General features: G+C 41.7%; 1 long non-coding RNA gene across 1 annotated transcript in view; it reads left to right on the top strand.

Annotated features, from left to right (window-relative positions):
* Positions 1 to 23,962, top strand: part of LOC126073127 (uncharacterized) — a 342,628-nt gene that overhangs the window by 167,092 nt on the left and 151,574 nt on the right. Inside the window, exon 2 of the long non-coding RNA XR_007516661.1 lies at positions 12,453 to 12,476. This is a non-coding gene — a long non-coding RNA (uncharacterized LOC126073127). The remainder of the gene's footprint in view (positions 1 to 12,452; positions 12,477 to 23,962) is intronic.

The following is a 23,962-nucleotide window of genomic DNA, read 5'->3' as shown; positions in this document are numbered from 1 at the left end:
TGGAAGTCAGTAAAAACCCCATGTATCACAATGGTCTGATACACAACACGTCATGAAGATGGCACAGAGCCAGGCAGTATTTTGGCCATTGTTCATGGGATCTCCATGAGTCAGGGGTCAGCTCGACAGCGTCCAACAACATTATTGCTATTACTATTATGGCACCTGTAGACTACACAGACAATCTCCTACTTCAATTTCCCCACCATCTCACTTCTTCTGGATGAGATTCTGAAGCACACTCTCCTGTTAGCCACTTCTTTTCCTCCACACACCACAACCCCAACCCAGACCAAGGGATATTTGAAGGCAGCAAATAAAGCAAGCTCCTGTTTAACATGAAACATGTATGTGTGTGCATCTGCCTTCTCATTAAATGTAACTAAAAGTCAAGGAACCTGAGTCCTGCTTGTAAGCAAACGTATCACCTGAGATTAACAGCCTGCATCTTTTTCCAAAGCTGCAGTTGCTCTTAGGTCACCTAGCCCCTGAGAATGGAGCTAAAGCGTCCCCATAAGCTAGGAGTTGTTCACAGTTTTTGCTTTTCCTTCATTCCATCAATCCTGGGCCTGATTATGTATTTCAGAACTGTAGGGGGCGCCATTTTTTATGGACTACTAGTGGTGGCCCTGAATCATGCACTGTCTTGCTATCTGTGTTTAATGGCTAATGTTAGATTCATAACGTTTTGGATGTGAACTCTGAGTCTTCCATTTGTTATTCGTGTGACCTTGTGTAAGTTACATAACCTCTCTGTGCCTCAGTTTCCTCATCTTTAACTGGAGAGGGTTTGTGTTGTAAGAAATTTAAGAAGTATGAGTGAAAAGACTAGCGAGGAGCCTGACAACAGTTCCTCAGTGTTTTGGTCATCAATTGCTGTGTAGCAAATCTCCCTAAAACTTGGTGGCTTAAAACAGCAATGACCATTTATTTGCTTGTGATTCTGCAATTAAGGCAGAGTTCCTTGGGGACAGCTCATGTCTGTTCCATGTGGTGTTGGTTGAGGCAGGAGGATCCAAGACAACTATTGCTCAGATGACTGGCACTGTAGCTAGGGTGGCTGCAATGGCTAGGAATTGGCAGGGCACTCGTACTCTCTCACTCATCTTTTGTGGCCTCTTTCTCTCCAAGTGGCCTCCCTCTCCAGCAGGGTAGTTAGATTTCTTAATCTCGTGTCTCAGGACTCACAAGGATGCAAAAATAACTATGTCCAGGTCTCTTAAGACCTAGGTCTGGCACAGTGCTATTTCTACCACGTTCTATTGGTCAACGCAAGACACAAGATTCAAGGGAAGGAGAAGCATATTCCACCTTTTGGAGAGAAAATAAGCATGCACATACAGGGATGTATATACAGGGATGAAAGTAATCCTTCGTGACCATTTTGCAGACAATCTTCCCTGCTCAGTAAATCGCGTCTTTAGTTTTCATCATTACCGGGTTCATGTGGAGGACCTGGGCTGGTGGCTGCAAAATTAAACCGCCCCTTAGACAAAAAGCCCTAAGAACCAGGAGGGCCCAGCTTAGCTAGGTAGAGTGATGCCCATTAAATTTCTTCTTTGGGATAGGAAGAAATAATTTTTGGGCCAAGTGCTACCAGGAGAACTATGTTACCTGGAAATAGCAGATCCTTTTATATTTATTTCCCTTTGGATTTTCTCATCCTAACTAGCCTTCTGCATGATCTGGAAGACTGGAACTAACTGGAAAAACTCCTGTGTTAGTTATCCATTATTACTTAGCAAATTACTCCACAACTTAACAGCTTAAAATAACATTATTTCACAATTTCTGTGGGTCAGGAATCTGGGAATGGCTTGCTGGATTCTGGCTCAGGCTACAGTCAAGGCGTTGGTTGGAGCTACAGTCATCTCAAGGTTCCAGTGAGACAGGGCCCACTTTCAAGTTTATGCAGCTTATGGTAGTTATTGACTTAATTCAGTTCCTGACAGGCAGTTGGACTGAGGATCTCAGTTTTCCTGGCTGTTGGCCAGACACTTGCCTTGGCTCCTTGTCGCATGGGCCTCTCCATAGGGCAGGTCACAATATGGTAGTACAGTATGGCTTCATCAGAGCCATCAAGTGAGAGAGCCTGAGAGAGAACGAGTACCAACAAGAGAGAAGTTACATTCCTTTGTAATCTAGTCTCCGAAGTAACATCTGATCACCTTTGCCATATTCTGTTTGTTAGAAGCAAGTCACTAGGTCCAGACTACCTTCAAGGTTATGAGATTACACAGCTGCATGAATACCAGGAGGTGGAGCTCATTGAGGGCCATCCTAGTATTCCGACTATCACAGTTCCTTTCAGCAATTTTAGAGTTCTGTAATTTCGTGCGTGGGCTATGGTTACTCTAGTTTGCCTGGAATAGACCCACTTTATATAAAAAAATAAAAATAAAAAAAAGAACAATGCCTTGCGTATAAAAAAAAATTAGCATAAGATTTGTTTTTATAATATGAATAGAAGTAGAGAAAAAATATTATCCCTACCCTTGAAGAAGTCAGACAAGAACACGAACACTAGCAGTTGTACTAGGAAATGTTATGAAAAACGGAAGCCCAAGGTGTCATGGAATCTGAGAAGGCTCTTTGAGATGATGAACTCTCAATTGAGTTTTGAAGGATGAATAGGAGTTGTCTTAGTCATCTAGTGCTGCCATAACAGATACCACAAGTGGATGGCTTTAACAAAGAGAAATTTATTTTCTCGTAGTCTACCTGTAGCCGTTGAGTTGATTCCGACTCATAGCGACCCTAAAGGACAGAGTAGAAGTGCACCATGACGTTTTCTAGGAACGCCTGGTGGATTTGAACTGCCCACCTTTTGATTAGCAGACGTAGCTCTTAACCACTATGCCACCAGGGTTTCCTCTCATAGTCTAGTGGGCTAGGAATCCAAATTCAGGGTGTCAGTTCCAGGGGAATGCTTTCTCTGTTGGCTTGGGAGGAAGGTCCTTGTCATCAATCTTCCCCTAGACTAAGAGCTTCTCCATGCAGGAACCCCAGGTCCAAAGGACACACACTGCTCCCGGCACTGCTGTCATGGTGGTATGAGGTCCCCAGCTGTCTAAAGGCTTCCCTTTTCTTTTATCTCTTATAAGATAAAAGGTGGTACAGGCCACGCCCCAGGGAAACTCCCTTTGGATCAGGAAATGTTACCTGAGGCGGGGGAGTGTTATATCCCACCCTAATCCTCTTTAACCACAGGCAGAGATTATGATTTATAACACATAGGAAAGCCATAAAATGGAGGACAGCCACACAATACTGGGAATCATGGCCTAACCAAGTTGACACGTATTTTTGGAGGACAGAATCCAAGCTATGACAGGAGTTAACTAGATAAAGAATGTATTGATTAGGGTCTCACATTCCAAATAGGATGACTGAGGAAGAATTTATTTCCATGGGAGAGGGAATATGAGAGCCTTTCACCCTGCAGCCACCCTTTCTGTAATGCAGAGGAGATGACACACGTGCCCTGCTCTAAGTGAGGGTATAAGGAAATCATAAGGAATAGTGACGTTACTCGATTCCACCTGAGGCCCCAGGATGAAAGGATGGTGTATTTATTGGAATCTGGAAGGTAAGAGTTCTGTAGTATTATTGGACTCCTTGGGAAATAAGGATCTTCAATTAAGGGACACAGCTTGAACCAACCTTGCAGGAAGGAGCCAGGGTCTGCCCTGGCCTCACTCCCCTCTCTGTATTGCATCTCCTGCCAACCCCGGTGGAAAACCAGAGGGTCTGGGAACCTTCGCTGCGGTCCATATAAACCCACCTTCCAGGCACAGAGCAGAGTGAAGAAGGCTCGAGGTAGGTCTGAAGGGTGAATAGAAGCTACCTGACACAAAAAAAGTTCCAGAGAAAGGGACTACAGAGAATTGAGAGAGATGGGTAATGTCATCATGATTTCAGGGAATAACAGATGTGACCTGAGAAAAAGAGTAAAGATCAGATTGGAAAGAAGCAGCAAAGCCCAGAGAAGTAGGCAAGGGCCAGATCACGGAAATCTGTCTGGGTCTTTTGCAACATTATGCTACCTGACCTGGCCAGTCCAAGTCCACCCTGTGGGCAGAGGGCTCCTTCCATAATACGGATCTGATCAAACTTGCCCTGCCAAGCCACATCAGCACGCAGAGCTTGGACTCTACCCTGAAGGTGGTGTGGAGACAAAGAGGAATTTTTAGCAGGGTCCTTGTGTGATCTGCTCTGCAATGTGGAGAGGGTGGCTACAGGGTGAAGGGGCCTGGTTCAAATTCCACCTCTGCCAGTTTTTACTGCCTAACCACTTTGCATAACTCATTTAACCTCTCTGTATCCTAGTTTACTTGTTAGTGAAACATGCCTGGCAATTTCTGCTGGGTGATGTGAGAATTAGATGAGATACATGTTTTATCAAATACGAAATGTTCAGCTAGGAGTGGGGTTAACAGTATACAGTTCAACAACTGCTTTTGAAGGGGAATTGAGAGTGAGAAGGGAATTAAAGAACTTTGGGCACCCATCATGTGCCAGGCATTGTGCTTGTGATATTTATATTTGATATTCAGCTCACTCTTCTCAACAGCCCCTGAGATAGCAGTTGTCTCATTTTATAGAGGAGAAAACTGAGGCCTGTTTCAATTACCTATTATGTGTTATGCATTATTCCTGGTAGATAAGAAGGTGAGTATGAAATGGTCCCAGCCTTTAAGACATTATGTGAATGTTATACTTTACCAAAAAAAAAAAAAAAATTCAAACCCGTTGCCTTCGAGTCAATTCTGACTTATAGTGACCCTATAGGACAAAGTAGAACTGCCCCATAGAGCTTGCAAGGAGAACCTGGTAGATTCAAACTGCTGACCTTTTGGTTAACAACTGTAGCACTTAACCACTACGCCACCAGAGTTTCCATTAGAGCTCCTCAAATTATAGTGTGCTAAAGAATCATCTAGGCATCTTTTTAAAACGCAGATCCTGACCCATCAGCTCTGGGGTCTGGCTAGAGATTCTGTATTCCTAACCAACTTCCAGAAACCCTGGTGGTATAGTGGTTAAAAGCTAAGGCTGCTCTCCATATGGTCAGCAGTTCAAATATATATCAGGTACTCCTTGGAAACCCTGTGGGGCAGTTCTACTCTGTTCTGTACGGTCACTATGAGTTGGAATCATTCTACTCTGCTCTATACAGTTACTGTGAGTTGGAATCAACTCAACGGGAGTGGGAAACCAGCTTCCAGATGGCATTAATGCCGCTGGTCTGCAGACCAAACTTTGAGTAGAGTTTAGAGGGTCAAATTGGAGGTGTGCCCGTGCACATACACACGTACACAGTTTTTTCCCCAGTGTTTACAGCTAATGTTTGATAAATTGAAGCAGAGGAAAGATCTTTTACAGTGGTTCTAACCTTAAGAAACCAGGAAGTAGAAGGGAAACCATGTGCCCTGATATTTGACTTAAATAAACTAAAACCAAACCCATCTCTGTCAAGTTGATTCCAACTCACAGCAACCCTATAGGATAGAGTAGAACCGCCCCATAGGGTTTCCAAGGAGCGGCTAGTGGATTTAAACTGCCAGCTTTTTGGTTAGCAGCTATATCTCCTAACCACTGCACCACCACGGTTTGCATTTGACTAAATAAAAACCAAAATCAAACCCAGTGCTGTCGAGTAGATTCCAACTCATGGCGACCCTGTAGGACAGAGTAGAACTACCCCATAGAGTTTCCAAGGAGCATCTGGCAGATTCAAACTGCGGACCCTTTGGTTAGCAGCTGTTGTGCTTAACCACTATGCCACCGGGGTTTCCTTGACTAAGTAAAAAAAATAGCAGCAACTAATAAGGCTTTCTTTTCCAGAATCCAAGCCTTCCCTAGTTTGGGTTAAGCCAAACCTAAAAACTGAGCAGGGTATTGTTTTTCTGCCCCTTGGATATATCCCTTGATGAGCTCTGATCAAAGCAAGCCTTTTGCTTGGAGGCTTAGGGCACATGTTAATGGCTTTGTTATTCACATGTATCTGCATATATTTGCAAAGCAATTCAGCCTCTCATGAGGGGGAGCGGGCTAGTGGTTGAGCCCAAGGTTTAAGCATTTTCTAATGGTTGGTCCTTAGCATCTCAGCTTAAAGGAAATGTAGCAGTTTAGAGCTGGAGCCATTCTAGTGACTGAAGGAACTAAGGGCTGAGTTTCCAGCTACTTACTTGTTCATGAGTTTAGGACCATTCACTAATACTTCTTGCCATGGAGAATTTGTTCTCCCTTCAGGGCCTGTCTCTTCCCTTTCCTATCCATATTATCCATTGCTGCCCAAGCATCTTCTTAATGCATTTCTCTGAACAGTCCAGTCTCCTATGCAGACATCCTGTGGTTCTTTATCTAAGGGAGAAAGCAAATCTTAACGTGGCTCAAAGCCGTCCATAACCAGGTCCCAACATTCTGCTTCAGCCTCACCTCCTCTACTTCCCTGAGATCTCCATGCTGTTGCCCAACACAAGCATTTCTTGTCTTTTCTGATGTTGCTCTTGCCATTACAGACAGTACCCGACTTACAACAGGGTTTAATTCTGACAACTCTATGGTAAGTCAGTTCTGACATAAGTTGACTATCTCCTTTCTTTTTTTTTTTACATTTCATTATTATTGCCTTTTATTATCAGTATATAAATCTGGAAAACCCTGGTGGCATAGTGGTTAAGTCCTACTGCTGCTAACCAAAAGGTTGGCAGTTCAAATCCACTAGCCGCTCCTTGGAAACTCTATGGGACAGTTCTACTCTGTCCTATAGGGTTGCTATGAGTCGGAATAGACTCATCGGCAATGGGTTTGGTTTTTTTGGTTACAAATCCAAACTTTGTCTTTGGGGGATGGAAACATTACATGTAAACTTACAGATATGATGACAAAAGCAAAGTATGTGCTACAACATTGTATTATATATTACTAACAATAAGATGTACAGGGAAAAAAAAGGATGGTCTTAAGTGCGGTTCATCACAACTGGAATACGTCGAAAGTCGGGGACTACCTGTACTTTAGTCTAAGATGCCTTCTCCTAACTTGCCCCACTTCTATCCAGATTCTTCAGGATCCAGCTCAAATTTCCCTCCCTCCATCCATGAAGCCTTCCCTGAGTTTCCTATGTGGAGAAATTCTTCCCTTAGCATTTCAGTCATAGTTTTCTTACCGCATGAAGTCCTCTATTCGTGTATGTATCAGGACTATCATTGGTCATTGCGTGCCTTGAAGGCAATTCAGGCCTAGTTATCCATATATATACATATATATTTTCCAGTCGCTGCTGAGTCGATTATGACTCACGGCGACCTCATGTGCGCAGAGTAGAACTGTGTTCCATGGTGTTTTCAAGGCTGTGACCTTTTGGAAGATTACCTGGCCTTTCTTTCAAGGCACCTTTGGGTGGGTTTGAACTGCCAACCTTTTGATTAGTAGGAATGCTTAACCATTGTGCCACTCAGAGACTTCAACCAATAATAAAATATATATATGAGTCGGAATCAACTCAATGGCTCTGGGTTATAAAGCCCATTGCCATTTAGTCAATTCCTACTCATAGCAACCCTATAGGAGAGAGTAGAACTGCCCCATAGGGTTTCCAAGGAGCGGCTGGTGGATTCAAACTGCTGAACATTTGATTAGCAGCCGTGGCTCTTAACCACTGTGCCATCAGGGCTCCATATATACATACACACACACACACACACACATATACACACATACATTTATATAGTAAGTGCTTAATAAATTTCTGAATGAGCACACGAATGAATGAGAGGTAAGACAGATGGCTTCGGAGCTGGGGTTTAATGGCAGCCTATTTTCCCATACATTCGTTCTTTCAATACGCATTTATTGAGTTCCTGCTCTGTTGCGGGCACAAGGTCCTCCTCATACAAAGGTGAACAGAGGAGCATCCCTGGCCCCCAGGGACTTTTCTGGGGATGGCGCCATCTCATGCTCTTAGTTTAATTAAGTTGGCTACACTCCAACTAGTTGCTTAATAATAAATGATTTCAAAAATCTGGAAACATCTGATATTTTCACAGATCAGTGACCTGTTAGATGAACAGGCTAAATCTTGTTTAATCTATGCCTCTGTTCACCAAAGCACTCTTTTGGGTGTGTAGTGTGATGGCAAATTGGATTGTACTTTATTGTTCTGTTTGCCTCTCTGTCTTAAAAATGCTAATAGTATATACTTAGTGTAGAAATCATGGAAATAAAAAAAAAAATGAATATAAGCCACTCCAAATTTCACAAGCAAGAAATCAATTATTGTCAACCTTTGGCATATTTTCTTTCATTTGTTTGTTTTTAGGATCACACATACACACAGAAACACTGATTGGTGCTTTTTGTATCCTGCTTTTTAAAATTTTTTCTTACTTTTTGATATTGCACAATTTCCCTATGATGTTAAAAATTCTTTAAAAATGATGTTTAATTACACAGTATTTTATTGTACAGATGTGTCACAACTTTAAACCAATTCTCCATTGTTGAGCACGTAGAGTATTTATAAGGGCTAAAAATTGAAAAAAAAAAAAAAAACCCTACGCTATCAGCATCTTTGTGCAACAATATTTTTGTCATCTGATCATTTATTAGCATTCTTCAAGGGGAGTCAGTGAGTTAAAGGGTATGGACATTTTTTAGCCCCATCTCTCCCTCTTTACCAGTTCCTTTTATCAGAGATGGCTAATTCTTCAGATCCTATGTTGGATGAGTCTGGCCTCAATTATTAAATACCCTTTTGTAATTAACATGGTGCCTATGGGCTCCAAGTCCCCTCCCTCATTAAGCCACAGCAAGCAGCTTCAAGACCGTTTTTGAGATAACACCTCCGTTCATCAATATCTGCACTGAAGGCTAATGCCACTGCTGTTGATTTCTTGTGGCCCTGGGTGGTGGATTTTTCAACAGTATCAGTAAGTGGACTTGACATCAGAAGCACTTTTTTAAGTACATCTGACCTGCATTTTGATCATCTAACTAAAATATACCGTAAGGGGTTCCTTTGCTCTCAGAACCCTAGAAGAGCAATCCCATTGAGGCAACATTGAATTAGCTTGAATCACCTGCTTCTCATTGCCCACTGGGATGAAGAGCTACCCAGACATGGACCTTTCCAGACTCTGTATCTCATCTTGGTCACTTTCCACTGCGGGAGAATCAGGGAGTTCATTACAATCTGCCTTAACGTTAGATAGTGTAATCTCGCTTTAATTGAAGTCACCTACTTAGTTACAATCTTTTATACAGTCATGTGCAGCATAGTGGCTGTTCGGGCAACATCCAACCGCATAAAGCTTTAATAGAGTTCAGAAATCCTGATCAGAGAACAGAAGATGGAGGGCGTGTTGTAACCAGAAGTAACAAAAAACAACAGCTTCCTGCATGCAGCACGTGTGTCTCATGTCTCATATACAAAACGGTTGCACTGCCCCATGCATAATTGTACAGTATATACATAACTTATAATACATACATGTCTTGGTAGTTATAATAAACGCCTATGTTACTGGCTTATGTATGTACTATACTGTAATTTCTATCATTATTTTAATGTGAACTTTCCCTACTTACAAATAAAAAGTTTACCATATAACAGTGTGTGCTTTGACTCGTAGGCAGTATTGTGTGTCTCTTGAGCGTTGTAGCATTAGCTCTCTTGTTTAATTTTCTTTCAAAAATATTACTATGAAGCACATTATGGCTCCCAAATGCAGCAAAACCAGTGCTAGTGATAGCAGCAGTATCCCATATAACCGTAACCCGTTGCCGTCGAGTTGATTCTGACTCATAGCGACCCTATAGGACAGAGTAGAACTGCCCCATAGAGTTTCCAAGGAGCGCCTGGTGGATTTGAACTACTGACCTTTTGGTTAGCAGCCATAGCTCTTAACAACTACCCCACCAAGGTTTCCAGTATCCAATATAAAAAAAAAAAAAATTTTTTTTTTCTTCACTAAATATATAGTATGGTGTTCACACACCTTCTAAATCATATAACGTCCCATTTCATACAATGTACTGTGTACGTTAAGTGATGCATGAATGTATTTGTATAATACTCAACAGTTTACAAACCACTTCCAGTGGCATCAACTAATGCGATCTGTATATAATCTTTCCGGGAGGCAACTATTCATACCACTCCCAGCCGTTTTCATATATGGGATAACAGGCACACAAGGCATGCTGGGTTCTGGGGTTAATAATGGAAAGAACAGGAGCCTTGGGAGGCATATATAGCATTTCACATCAACTTTGTTGTTGTTTTTAGTTGCCGTTGTGTTGGCTCCGAATCATGGCAACCTTCTATGTAACAGAAGGAAACATTGCCCAGTCCTGCGCCATCTTCATAATCACTGTTAGGCCTGAGTCCATTGTTGTGGCTGTCGTGGCAATCCATCTCATTGAGGGTTTTTCCTCATTTTCTCTGATGCTCTACTTTACCAAGCATGATTTTTTTTTTTTTTTATAATTGTTAGTCTTTCCTGATGACATCTCCAAAGTAAGCAAGCCAAAGTCCTCGCTTCTCAGGTACATTCTGGTTGTATTTCTTCTAAGACTGATTTATCTAGTTGTATGACGTAAATTCTCTGAGCCTCAGATTCTTCACCTCTGAAGAGAATAATAGCCAGTTTTGGGGCTTGCCTTGTATACTAAGTAGGGGTGTGTGTAAAGTGCTTAGTATATGTGTTGGCGTTCTATAATGGAGGACTGTATTCTACAGATGAGGAAACCAAGGCTCAGAGAGGTTAGCTACCTTTATTTAAAACATTAGACTGGAAACTGGCCTGGGCTAGCACATGTAAACCTGAATCTGTCTGACATCAAAGCCAGCGATCTTCAAAGCATATAGGTTGCATCTGGGAAGAATTCCACATGGGGAAATTAAAATGATTCTTAGTTGCTTCTGAATTTGCTCTTCATTTATATGTTTTATTTACACGATTGAATTCTGGAAAACCTGTTTAACCACCCACCATCACCTTTTCTGTGCCAGGCCCAGTGCTAAGCACATGCCATCTGTTATCTCTTCATCACACAGTGATCCTGTAAGGCAGGCATTATTATTATTGTTTACATTTTAAAGATAGAGAAGTTAAATAAATTGTCTTTAAGATCACACAACTTGGAAGAAGAGCCAGGATTACAACACAGGTCTTTCTGATGCCAGAGCCCCAGTTCTTAACCCCAACATCAGAGGGTCCCAAATTCTTAGGTGTTTCATATATCAGTAAAATAACCAGTGTCTCCCCCCACTCAAAAATGGGGAGAAACACATAGAATTGCCAACTTTTGTTTATCAAGGTAAAGACATTAAAGAAAAAATTCAGCCATTTACTGTCATCATTATTTTATAAAGTAATTTTAATATCACATGAGTGTGAAGAACTTAATCTCAGATTAAAAAAAAAAAAATCCAATCCATTCACCTCTATGAAAACCTCACAACATTGTCCTTCTGTTTCTCATTGCACCCAGAACAGGAAAGTTTTTATTATTGACATAGGGGCCTTTGACAACCATGGCTCTGTATTTTATTCTAAGTTATTACCTCCCATCTGGGCCTAAGCTTTTTCACATGTCCAGAACAATGGATTGGCTCAAAGATCTCTAAGATCTTTTTTCAATTCCAACGATGATTTTAGAGTTTCCAGCCCTGGGTCAATATCTGGCCCATTTCTCTAGTCTTAGGCACGTTAGATGTCAAGTCAACAGCCTCTGGTCGCTCAAGCTTGCCCTTAACTGGTGCGGGCAACTCGCAAATTGACCTTCAAGAAAAGAATGAATGTTTAGTGGTGGCAGATAAGTTGCTTTAACTATTGGGAAACAGAGCACACGCATAAATCTCTTGTGGATCTATATTTCTTAAGGAAATTCATCAGGGAGGAGAACAACCCATGGAAGACAAGGGCATAACTCTGAATGTTTTTTCATCCCGGATTAGGGATGACATGGAATTGACCCATGAAATAAGTCAGGCTGAGGACCCTCCCACTTTTCTGTGTACCCAAAATCTGATCAGGAACCTTTCATTGTCCAAGCCTGTGCTTACTTACTAAAACTTTGGTAAAATAATAGGTGGAATTAGTAAGTTAAAGGGAGATTCCAGACTAAGAAGGTCTAGGAGAAAAAAGGCCTGGCGATCAACTTTTGAAAATCAGCTGATGAAAATCCTGTGGTTCACAGAGGTCTGATCTGCAACTGATCATGGGGATGGCACAGGACCAGGCACCATTTTGTTCTGTTGTGCATGGGATTGCCATGAGTCAGAGGTGGACTCGATGGTAGCTGAAAACAACAGCAATAATTATGACTTATTAAGTGGTTTCCATGATATATCCTGTTACTGTGCTAAGTGGTTAGCATATCTTACTTAATCCTTATAACAGCCTTGTGAGGTTGATACCATCATTATCCTTATTTTACAGGTGAAGAAACTGAGACTCTGAAAGGTAAAATAATTTGACCCATCATGTCACTCATAAGTAGAAGAGGTATGAATTGAGCCTAGGTGTGTGCCTCCACATTTCTTGATTCTAACCAACACCCGGAGCTACCTGCTCTATGCTCTGTGGCCTCTTTCTATATCACTTCCATGTTTTATAACTTTGGTAACCCTGTAGGAAAATATCAGCCTGGACCTGGTTAATTAATATACTTTACTGCGTGCAAAACTTCCTGTGTGCTAGACTCAGAGCTCTGGGGACAGAGACATGAAGGACATAGCTCTGGTTTCGGGAAGTTTCCATTCTATGAGGGAAACATGCACACAAATGACTGTGATGTAAAACAGTCTATACTTGTTACTTAAGAGTTACATTAGAGAGATTATATGAATAAAATAACATTTGAGCTAAAACTTGAAGGCTGAAAGCTTGGGGTGACGGTGCTGAAGATGAGGCTAGAGAATTATCCAGGGGAAAGGCCATATTTTGGAGGGACTTGGATGCCTGAGTGGTACAACAGGTAAGCATTTGTCTACTAAGTGTAAGGTTGGCAGTTCAAAACCACCCGCAGGCACCTCAAAAGAAAGGCCTGGTGATCTGCTTCTGAAAGGTCACAGCCATGAAAACCCCACAGAGCACAGTTCTACTCTGCAACACCTGGGGTTTCCATGAGTAGGAATTGATTTGATGGCAACAGTTTTTTTGTTTGTTTTCTTGGATGCCATTCTAAGGAGATTTGATTTTAGTAAGGAGGCATTGAGGAGTCCCAGAAGGTATCTGGACATAGGAGAGATATTATTAGAACTGAATTCAGGATAAATATACCCTAAATTTATGTTTGAAGGCCTCATATATTATCTTTCTAGTTTATCTGTATTTAATAGGAGGCAAGAAAGAGAAACCAAATATAGTGAACCTGAAGTGATAGAATTTCAGAAACCAGGGCAGATCCTTGCTTCCTAGTTCTCTCAGTCAAACCACTTATGCGTAGTTCCTAACTTGGCTAGTCATCTGAATTACTGGGAAGGCCATTAAAAATCCAGATTCTTGGTTTCTGCTCCCATGAGGCGCTGATGCAGAAGATCTGGGCTAAGGACTGGGAATTGTTTTTAAAGCTTACCAGTTGATTCTAATAACTACTCACTTACATGACGCTTTCTGTATGATTGCCCCGAAAACGCTTTTAGCGATGTAAGGAATTTTATTTAAAGACAGTTATATCTGAAGCCCCCACCAAAAAAAAAAAAAAACCCCGTTACCGTTGAGTCAATTCCGACTCATAGCAACGCTATAGGTCAGGATGGAACTGCCCCATAGAGTTTCCAAGGAGTGCCGGGTGGACTTGAACTGCCTACCTTTTGGTTAGCAGCCGTAGCACCTAACCAATATGCCAATAGCTTTTCCAAAGCCCCCCAAGAGTGTTTATATTGTTAGAGAAGCCAGAAGGATTTCATTGTAATAGGATGAGCCCTATAATAACAATGGTAACAAGAATCATTATTTTTATCTCTGTGGTACCTGGCATATAGTAGGTGTGTAGCCAATGTTTATAACCAAATGAATGAAGCAAGCACATTTGCATAGTTGTATGTAGTTTATTAAGTGTTTTCTCACCCATTGTCTTATTTCGTTTGTACAATAACCCTGCTGGGCATTTGAAATAGATTTCATTATTATCTTCCATTTTTTAGATGGATTGTCCAAAGCACAAAGAGGTGAGCTAACTTGTCCAAGGGCAACGAGTAAGTGACAGGGGCCAGCACACACCCAGAACTTCTTCCATGGTTTTTCTACCATATAACACTAGTTTATTGCCAATTAATTATTGGCAAAGGCAGGCATGCCTTCACGTGTTGTCCTCCCCTGACCACTTGCAAATTTCTGATCTTATAGCTACATTTTTGCTACAACTATATGTAGAAGAAGGAGCCCTGGTGGTGCAGTGGTTAAGCATATGGCTGTTAACCAAAAAGATTGGCAGTTCGAACTCACCAGCCACCCTGTGGGAGAAAGATGTGGCAGTCTGCTTCCGTAAAGATTACAGCCTTGGAAACCCTATAGGGCAGTTCTACTCTGTCCTGTAGGGTTGCTCAATGGCAGTGGGTTTGTATATAGAAGAGGCACAAATTAACAAGTGAAAACCAAGAGATATGTTTGTACTTAATGCTACTAACAGGCAACTTAAGTGTAAGAGAGCTGAGAGTGTTGCTTGAAACAAATTAAAAAAAAAAACTCTTTCACTGCTCTCAAGTATAAATTACACAGCGGAAGGCAAGAAGAGCCTGAGTTTGACAGTTGTGGCATAACAACCTTAAAATATATCTACGTTACGTGATAGGGTTTTGCAGGTCCATCTTTTGAACTTAGTTATAGACCATGCTAATGAACAGCCTTACTGTTCATATTTTTGCAGAATCCATCTATATTTCTTTTAAAGCCAAGTTTTATCACAATTGGGAAAACTACTTAGTTAGCTTGGGGTCCTAATCAATTTATGTGCCTGTGATGGTTAAACAAACCTGTCTGAGAAATCAGAAGTCATTAGATTGATATAAAAAAACAAAAACAAACAAAGAAAAAACACATTGCTGTTGCATCCATTTCAACTCATAGCGACCCTACAGGACAGACTAAAACTGACCCATAGGGTTTCAGAGGAGCAGCTGGTGAATTTGAACTGCTGACCTTTTAGTTAGCAGCCAAGCACTTAACCACTGTGCCACCAGGGCTCCTTAGATTAATATATAAATGTTTATCTCACAATGTTTTCTAACAAACTTCTATCAATAAATTTTATATATTCTTTATATCTCTATTATGCTTCATGGTTTATTTATTTGACATCTGTTTAGAATGGTACTCTTTGCTAAGAACTAGAATTGCAGAGACAAGCTAGAGTCTTTGCCTTCTAGCAGCTCACCGTTTGGTGCAGTTGTTCTCAACTCTGGGTGCATTAGATTACTGAAGAGCATTTAAAAAATACCGAAGCCCAGGCTCCATCCAGGAGACCCTCATCTCATTGGCCTGAATGGAGCCCAGGCATCAGCATTTTTAAAAATCTTCCCAAGTAGTTTTAACATGCAGAGCCCCTGTTCTGTTTAGAAAGACAGTTATACAATTAGATACATTGCATTGTGTTAACGCTTGAGGCTGGGCGCAGTGGTGGGATATTTGTTACTGGCTTTATGGGATGGGGTGATGAGTTCTGTTAGGAAGAATCTGGAAAGGCTTTTCTAGAGCTATTATTTTATGTTTGAGGGTATCAGAGAGGTTTAATTAGTTAATTTTTTTTTGGTAAAATTTTATTATTGTGGAGGTGGGGCCAAGACGGTAGAATAGACAGATGCTTCTGGCCAGCCCTCTTAAAACAAAGACCAAAAAAAACAAGTAAAATGAGTATATTTATGACAAGCTAGGAGCCCTGATCATCAAAGGCAAAGTTAGAAAACGAACTGATCAGCAGGGGGAGGAAGAGATGGTTCAGAAGTGGAGAGGAGTTACCGGACCTGAATCGCCAGGAGCCCTCAGGCACCGTTCCTGGGAGCAGCTGCAGTGGGCTGCTACTAGCGTTCGGCCAGAGTTCCCTCAGGGAGAAGAAGCCAGCCACACAGCCTAGTCACACCACCAGAACCATAGAAGAACAGCGCTCTTGGCAAAAGCTATGTACTTGCGTATATTTTACCATGCCCCCCAACCCTCAAGCCTGCTTCAGCAGCTGTGGATTTCCCTGGGCCTGAGATAGGCCCTGTTGAGGGCCTAGAGCCATCCTTCTGGCTTTGGAGAAGGAATAAATTTGCAATTGGGGAAAAGATAATTAGCCAGCTCCACTAAATGGGGGAGCTCAGGACAGAAGCGGCTCCTGTCCAGGCATAAGCAGTCCGTAGACCTTGAGTACCTTTCCCCCTTGTGTGGACCTGTGTGGGCATATTTCAGGAGAATAAGCCCTTGTCGGCACACTACTACTGTTTCAGCTGTGTGGTGGAGAGGTGGGTGTTTGATGTTTGACACCAGCTTTACCTATTAAACAGGGCCCTCACCTACCCACATCAGGGGCCTAAGGACTATGGCTCCACTCAGGTCACACAGCCATCTGTGACAGGGGTCCAAGGATAACTGGTACCTCCCAGTCCTTACAGCCAAAAACTTTGGGTGCCCATGATCTGTCTGTAGAACCCACCTACCTGTGCACTCTAGGGAAGGGGGATGCACTTTCCTCAGATACACTAGGGGGATGATTCTTAGCCCCCTGCCTTGTTCAGAGTGTGACCCCTGCTGCAACCAGTTACCGGTACCTACACAAATCACCCCTGCCCCTCTAAGACTGTAGGACAGAGCCTGTACCAAACACTTGATGAGCACCTGAGCTGGACACCTGAGCTGAATCCATACAAGAAAAGTGAATGGACTCCTAGACTGATATATCCGATAATAGCTCTAGCCATCTGAGGACAGGATGTCAGAGCTCCAAAGGCGAACATAATCAAGCTAGCTCACTCAAGCAACCAATTTGGGTATATCAAAACAAAACAAAGCAAGAAGCTAGGATACAGTAAGCAAACATAAAATAAACTAATACAATAACTTATAGGTGGCTCAGAGACAACACTCAATATCGAATCACGTAAAGAAACAGACCATGATCGCTTCAACAAGCTCTCACACAAAGAATCAAGGGATCTTCTAGATGAAAATGCCTTCCTGGAATTACCGGATGCAGAATACAAAAGATTAATATACAGAACCCTTCAAGACATCAGAAAGGAAATCAGGCAATACACAGAACAAGCCAATGAACACACAGATAAAGCAGCTGAAGAAATTAAAAAGGTTATTCAGGAACATAATAAAAAATTTAATAAGCTGGAAGAATCCATAGACAGACAGTAATCAGAAATTTAGAAGATTAATAATAAAATTACAGAATTAGACAATTCAATTCAATAGAAAGTCAGAGGAGCAGAATTGAGCAAGTGGAAGGCAGAATTTGTGAACTTGAACATAAAGCACTTGGCACCAATATATTTGAAGAAAAATCAGATAAAAGAATTAAAAAAAAATTAAGAAACCTTAAGAATCATGTGGGACTCTATCAAAAGAAATAACCTACGAATGATTGGAGTACCAGAACAGGGAGGGATAACAGAAAATACAGAGAGAATCGTTGAAGATTTGTTGGCAGAAAACTTCCCTGATATCATGAAAGATGAGAATGAAGAACATCAAAGATACAAGGTAATTATGAGCCTAGGAGACAGAAAGGGGCACATAACCAGAGACTACATCGGCCTGAGTCCAGAAGAACTGGATGGTACCTGGTTACAACCCATGACTGCCCTGACAGGGAACACAACAGAGAACCCCTGAGGGAGCAGGAGAGCAGTAGGATGCAGACCCCAAATTCTCGTAAAAAGACCAGACTTAATGGTCTGATTGAGACTAGAAGCACCCTGGTGGTCATGGTCCCCAGACCTTCTGTTAGCACAAGAAAGGAACCATTCCCAAACCAACTCAGCAGATAGGAATTGGACTGGACAATGGGATAGAAAATGATACTGGTGAAGAATGAGCTTCTTGGATCAAGTAGACACCTGAGACTATGTTGGCATCTCCTGTCTGGAGAGGAAATGAGAGGGTAGAAGGGGTCAGAAGCTGGCCGAATGAACACTAAAATAGAGAGTGGAGGGAAGCAGTGTGCTGTTTCATTAGGGGGAGCGCAATTAGGAGTTTATAGCAAAGTGTATATATAAATTTTTGTATGACAGACTGACTTGATTCGTAAACTTTGACTTAAAGCACAATAAAAATTTTTTTTTAATTTTATCATTGTGTAATTTGAACTGGGTCATGGAGGCTTGTAGATGAGCAGGGAAGGGGCAGAGATTATGCCGGGCAAATGGTACGATGTGTGCAAATGCAGTTGAAGGTAAAAGATGCTGCTGTCTTCAGAGAATTTTGAGTTTTTTTAGGCTGAAGTGTTGAGTGTATGAATTAATTTTTTCATTCAAACAGTGTTTGTTATGAATCTGTGCTGTGTAAGGCACTGTATTAAGTGCTGTCAGGGATTCAAAAATAAGGCAAAAGCGATTCTACCCCTAACAAAAGCACAGACTTTAAGGGGAAACAGATTATGAATGATGATGATAGTATTGATGATGATGATGATGATGATGGTAATATAGCAACTGGAGCTTAAATTGAAACTTTGACTAGATACTAAGATACAATAGTTTTGAAGAGCCAAATTATATTTTGTAGAGTTTTGGCAGAAATGGCCTAAGGTTGAAAGAGTAGATGAGATTTCCTTTAGAAGTATGTTCTTGTAGAGTCCCCACTGACCACAAGGGAAAAGGGTTGGAGGTGGTTGTCTACCCTTGAACCTCAAACCTTGTTGTTGCCTTTATCTGTCATTGATTCAGTCCCTGACTCATGGCTACCCCATGCACAACAGAGTCAGAACGTTGTGATCCATACGTACGCTTTTCATTGGCTGATTTTCAGAAGTAGATTGCTAGGCCTTTCTTCCTAGCCTATGTTAGTCTGGAAACGCCACTGAAAGCTATTCAACATCATGGTATCACACAAGCCTCCACTGACAGATGGGTAGTTGCTGCACAAGAGATGCATTGGCTGCCAATCACACTCAAGTCTCCTGCATGGAGGGCAAGAAATCCGCCACTGAACCACGATGGCACCCAACCTCAAGCCTATTAAGAAGTGAAGGATCTGCCTCCACCACCTCTAGCTTAGAGGGAATGGCCTTGCTTCTGTGTCCTGTGGTTGGGAGCTTAGTCTGACCTCCCCTTCTCCCTGGAAGATCAAGTGTGGGGGTTAGCAGTTTTTTTTTTTTTTCTTTTTCTTTTTTTTGTTAAGGACCAGATAATAAATTCGGCTTTGCAGAACACATATGGTCTCTGTCACATATTCTTCTTTGTTTGTTCATTTTTACAGTCTTTAAAAAAAATGTAAGGGCCATTCATGGCTCTCTGGGCTGTAGTTTGCCAGCCCCTGATCTAGAGAAATGGCCTGACAACCTCTCCAGTAGGGGAGTAGGGAAAGCATACTACAGAATTTGTTTTGATCAGAGTTGTCTATATTCCCGAAGGACCAGCCATGAGTCACATAGGAAGGAGAGATGGGATGGCATTACCCTAGGTCCTGTCTGGAGGGGCTATCTAGAGGGGCAGAGGGAACTCAGAAGCCAGAAGCTTGCAGGGTATGCCTGGGTTTCTGAAGACAAGGAAGGAGCCACAATTTCCCACCCACAAGAGGGAGGCACAGGCAGGGTGACCATATGATTTAACTATCAAAACAAGGACTCTTTGGGAAGTGAATGGGGACACTAATAACTAAGCAATTTTATTAACAAAACAACCAGAGCAACACAACTAACCCAGAACTGTTTCAGGCAAACTGGAATGTATGGTCAGATCACCCTTTGTATGGCAAAAACAAAAACAAATCCCAGTTGCCCGGAGTCAACTGACTCAGGGCAACCCCACGCGTGTCATTGTAGACCTGTGTTCCATAAGGTTTTCAGTGGCTGGAAACTCTGGAGAGTTTTCTTTTGAGGCACTTCTGCGTATACTCAAACCTCTAACCTTTCAGTTAGCGACCAAGCAGATTAACCAATTCTACCACCCAGAAGACTCCAGCATATGGCCAAGAGATTTGGAAACAAGACGCCTCCAATGCAGGGAGCCTCTAAAGCTATGCAGTCCCAATATGGTAGCTGCTAGCCACATGTGGCTATTGGGCACCTGAAATGTGGTATCCAAATTGGATGTGCTCAAAGTATAAAATATGCTCTAGGTTTCAAAGACTTAGTGTGAAAGAAAAGAGTGTAAAATATTTCATTCGTATTTTTATAGTGATTATGTGTTGAAATTATATTTTATTTATCTTGGATTAAATGAAGTATATTATTTTAAAATTTTTTTACCTTTTTTCTTTTTAAAATATGGTTGCTAGAAAATTTAAGATTGCATATGTGATTGTCATTTGTGGGTAGCATTATATTTCTTTGGGGCAGTGCTAAAAAGTGATAAAATTTTCCCACTTAAGCAAAAGGCAACCTTAAAACATCTGCAAGGCCCAACCAAAAAAAAAACCAAACCCGCTGCCGTCGAGTCAATTCCAACTAATAGCTATGCTATAGGACAGAACAGAACTGCCCCATAGAGTTTCTAAGAAGCACCTGGCAGGTTTGAACTGCTAACCTCTTGGTTAGCAGCTGTAGCACTTAACTGCTATGCCACCAGGGTTTCCCTGCAAGGCCCAGAGACTGTAAAACCAGGTTGCTGTAGGATCAGTACAGCTCAGAACTGTACTGCCTCCTCCTTCCTCGTGTACCACCCTTGATTGGGAGTAGCGGTATAAAATCATATTTGGCTAGCAGTAAGGTATCACCTAACCTTGCCCTCTCCTTTCCTGCTGTGGGTATCCATACTAAAGCAGTGAGATTTGAGAACATAAGATCTGACACTAAATCATGGTCAGGCTTTGATTTATATCTTACACTGGACATTCTGAGTTCTGAATTGAAACTGTTTTTGTGACTTAAAAATACTGTAGAACTGTCTCTTGGCTAGCAGTAAGCAGGGAAGTCATAGAGTTTTAATCTAGGGACAGGGAAAGACTACAGAATATGTTTATTTCCTGTTCTATTATTTTCAATTTTCATTGTATTTTAAAGCATACATTAGAGTGGGAAAAATAGTATAATAAACTCGCATTTACCCGTGACTCAGTTACAATAACTCTCAACATTTTGCCAATTTTATATTATCTATTATAAATTTTTTTTTTAATTTTTATTATCCTTACTGGGGCAGGGGGCATGGCTAGAATATTTGCTAGAGAATTTTGAAGCAAATCCCAGATACCATATCATTATACTCATAAATACTTCAGTATAGAAAGGATAAGGATTTTGCTTTTGAAATAACTCATTTCATTTTATGAGGAAATTAAAAGTCAGTGTATTTCAAATATATCATGAGTCACGCGTTTCAGCACACTGGTATCAATAGTAATGAAAATAGGCAAACTGGCAGGGGCCTTAGTGGTCACTCAGTCCCATCCTCTTATTGAATCTCACAGTGGGGAAGAGACTTGTCTGAATTCCTGGAAGCAGATCTGGGACTTAAACCCAAGTCCACCCTCCCAAAACACAAGGCTGGTCGCTTGAATCTCCATCAGAACCAGTGGGATGATTTGACCTTGGCTTCCTGCAGGCCTTGCCTGAATCTCTCTAACATCTCCAAGGCATCCGTTTTGCATTTCTGTCCTCCAAAGAATCAAGAATGAGCTTCTCAAATATCAGTTGCAATTTCACCAGCAGATTAAGCTTGGAGGTTTGCACCAGGATCTGTTTGGCACTTAAAGTCTTGGGGAGCCTTAGAGTGATGCTTTGGGGAAAAGTCAAGGGCAGGTACACCCTCGAGCATCTAGGTGCTGTAAGGTTAGAGGCTTGGCTTCTGAGGGAGGGCATTATTAAGGGTTCTGCCCATGAGAACGCTCTAGGTTCCTCAGAGTGGACAACTAATAGCTTGAATTCTCCAGCAAGATGAACCCTCTGCCAACCTCTTGGAAGTTGTCTTTCCCAGACTGTTAGGAATAGCTGTGCTTTATAAGAGGAAGAAGCAGACAGTTTAGACCAAGTGTCCTATGCTCCTGGTCCCCAGTCCCTTTTGTGTTTTCAAGCGCAGTGGCAGTCTTGGTTCCTGAGTTCACATCACCTCAATTTTAACTGAATACTTCAGATTGCTTACAATTGATCCAGATCGTTTCTGGTTGTCCCTTCAGATCCCCTGCTCCTTCCTTTTGTTTTACCTGATTTTCTGGTCTTTCCGCTGCAACCACTCCAACAATTGCCTGCTGACTTTCATTTGCTTGGGTCAGTTGCACTCTGACTACACAAGTTGCCCTCTTGCCCCATCTCTGTTTGGTGTTTTGAGCACATTCCATGCTTTTCCCATTTTTCCAGCTAAGAGCACTCGTGCTCACATCCTTCTTATTTTTCCACTTAATCCCTTGGGCCTCCACCTATCATTAATAGGAATTCCCTTATTCCCCTTTTGAAGCCTCCTTCCCTGGATTTTCATCTGGAATACCTGGAGCTCCATCCTGGTTCTGCCGCTTGCTCTCCGTGGGAACTTGGACAGATTGCTTAACCTCTCTGATCTTCAATTTCCTCATCCATAAGATGGCAGTGATAATAATAAGTATTCATAGGGTTGTTATTAAGAATTAAATTAGTCAACCTATGAATGACCTTCAGAACAGTGAATGGAGGTTAAGTGCTGGTTTAGGTTGCACACACAGGTTCTGCCCTTGGCTGAATGCCCGACAACCATGCTAGGATGACTAGGCCTGAGGGACTACCACCACATGTTGGTTCAAAACAGTTTTCCTCATAAACCTGTAGGTATGGATTTGAGCTCAGGTCACTAGTGCAAATTTTATTTTTCCTTATGCTAACTTCACTTTTGCAACACTTGCTTTTGCTTGTTGACATCATTTGGAGACTAGCAGGGGTCCTCATCATTTTCTTCCCAAGAGACTTCCTGACTTCAAGCTGTCTTACCTATCCCTCACTGGGGATCAGCTCAACATCAGGCCATTTTGGAAGAGGCAGGGTTGTCAGGTCTTTAAAGGGCCTGCTATACTCTTTCCCTGAGAGGAACTCTTTGCAGAAGCCCTAGTCTAAGATGAAATTGTCCATTTGGTGGAGAAATAGCTAGAATTTCTCTTGATTAAATACTAATAATGGTGAAGATATTGGTATGAGCTGATCTCAGGAAGCATTCTGTTAAACAGTGTTTCATTTGACATAGTCTCTGTCCTAAGCTTATTGTCCAGTGAGGAAGCGCAAATGTGTCCAATGCTCATTACAAGAATGCCAGAGATGAATGGCTATAAAAAGGCACAGGAAAGAGTTATTTTAGGCTATTAGTGGCCCTCGTTTCATGTAGAAGTAGTATTTAAGCACTTTCTTGAACACATCCAGTAAAAGGGAGAGAGATCATTATAAAGCAGAGTAGCCCAGTTTAATGTTGCTTGGAATTATGAGTGGACATTTCCTCTACTGCTGAATTAAATCTCATTTTCCTTATCCTACCTCCTAGGATCATACAGGACAAATATTACCGCAGAATAATAATTCTGTGGTTTTATTGGGTCATTGGGAGAAAGAAACAATGATAGTATTTGGGGGAGAGGAAGGTGTGAATTTTCCTGAATTTGAGAGATAATGATGTTATTCTCAGAAGAAAGAAAGCTGTGGGAAACATTAAAAATAAAAAGAGATCATACTTTTCACTTTCGCTGAGGGTCTTAGTTGCTGCTTATTACTCTGCCTGTGGCGACCTAAGGTCATAGAATACTTGACTCTCAGATTGAAAGGGACCCCAGAGATCATCTAGTCCAGCCACCTAGTCCTCACTTCCGGAGAATCAGCCCCCTTACAGCACCCCTAATTGCTGCCTGATTAG

Source organism: Elephas maximus, chromosome 3, assembly GCF_024166365.1.
Source record: "Elephas maximus indicus isolate mEleMax1 chromosome 3, mEleMax1 primary haplotype, whole genome shotgun sequence".
Classification (NCBI taxonomy): Eukaryota; Metazoa; Chordata; class Mammalia; order Proboscidea; family Elephantidae; genus Elephas; species Elephas maximus.
The sequence above is the reverse complement of the archived record's forward strand: the minus strand, read 5'-3'. Positions and strand labels throughout refer to the sequence as shown.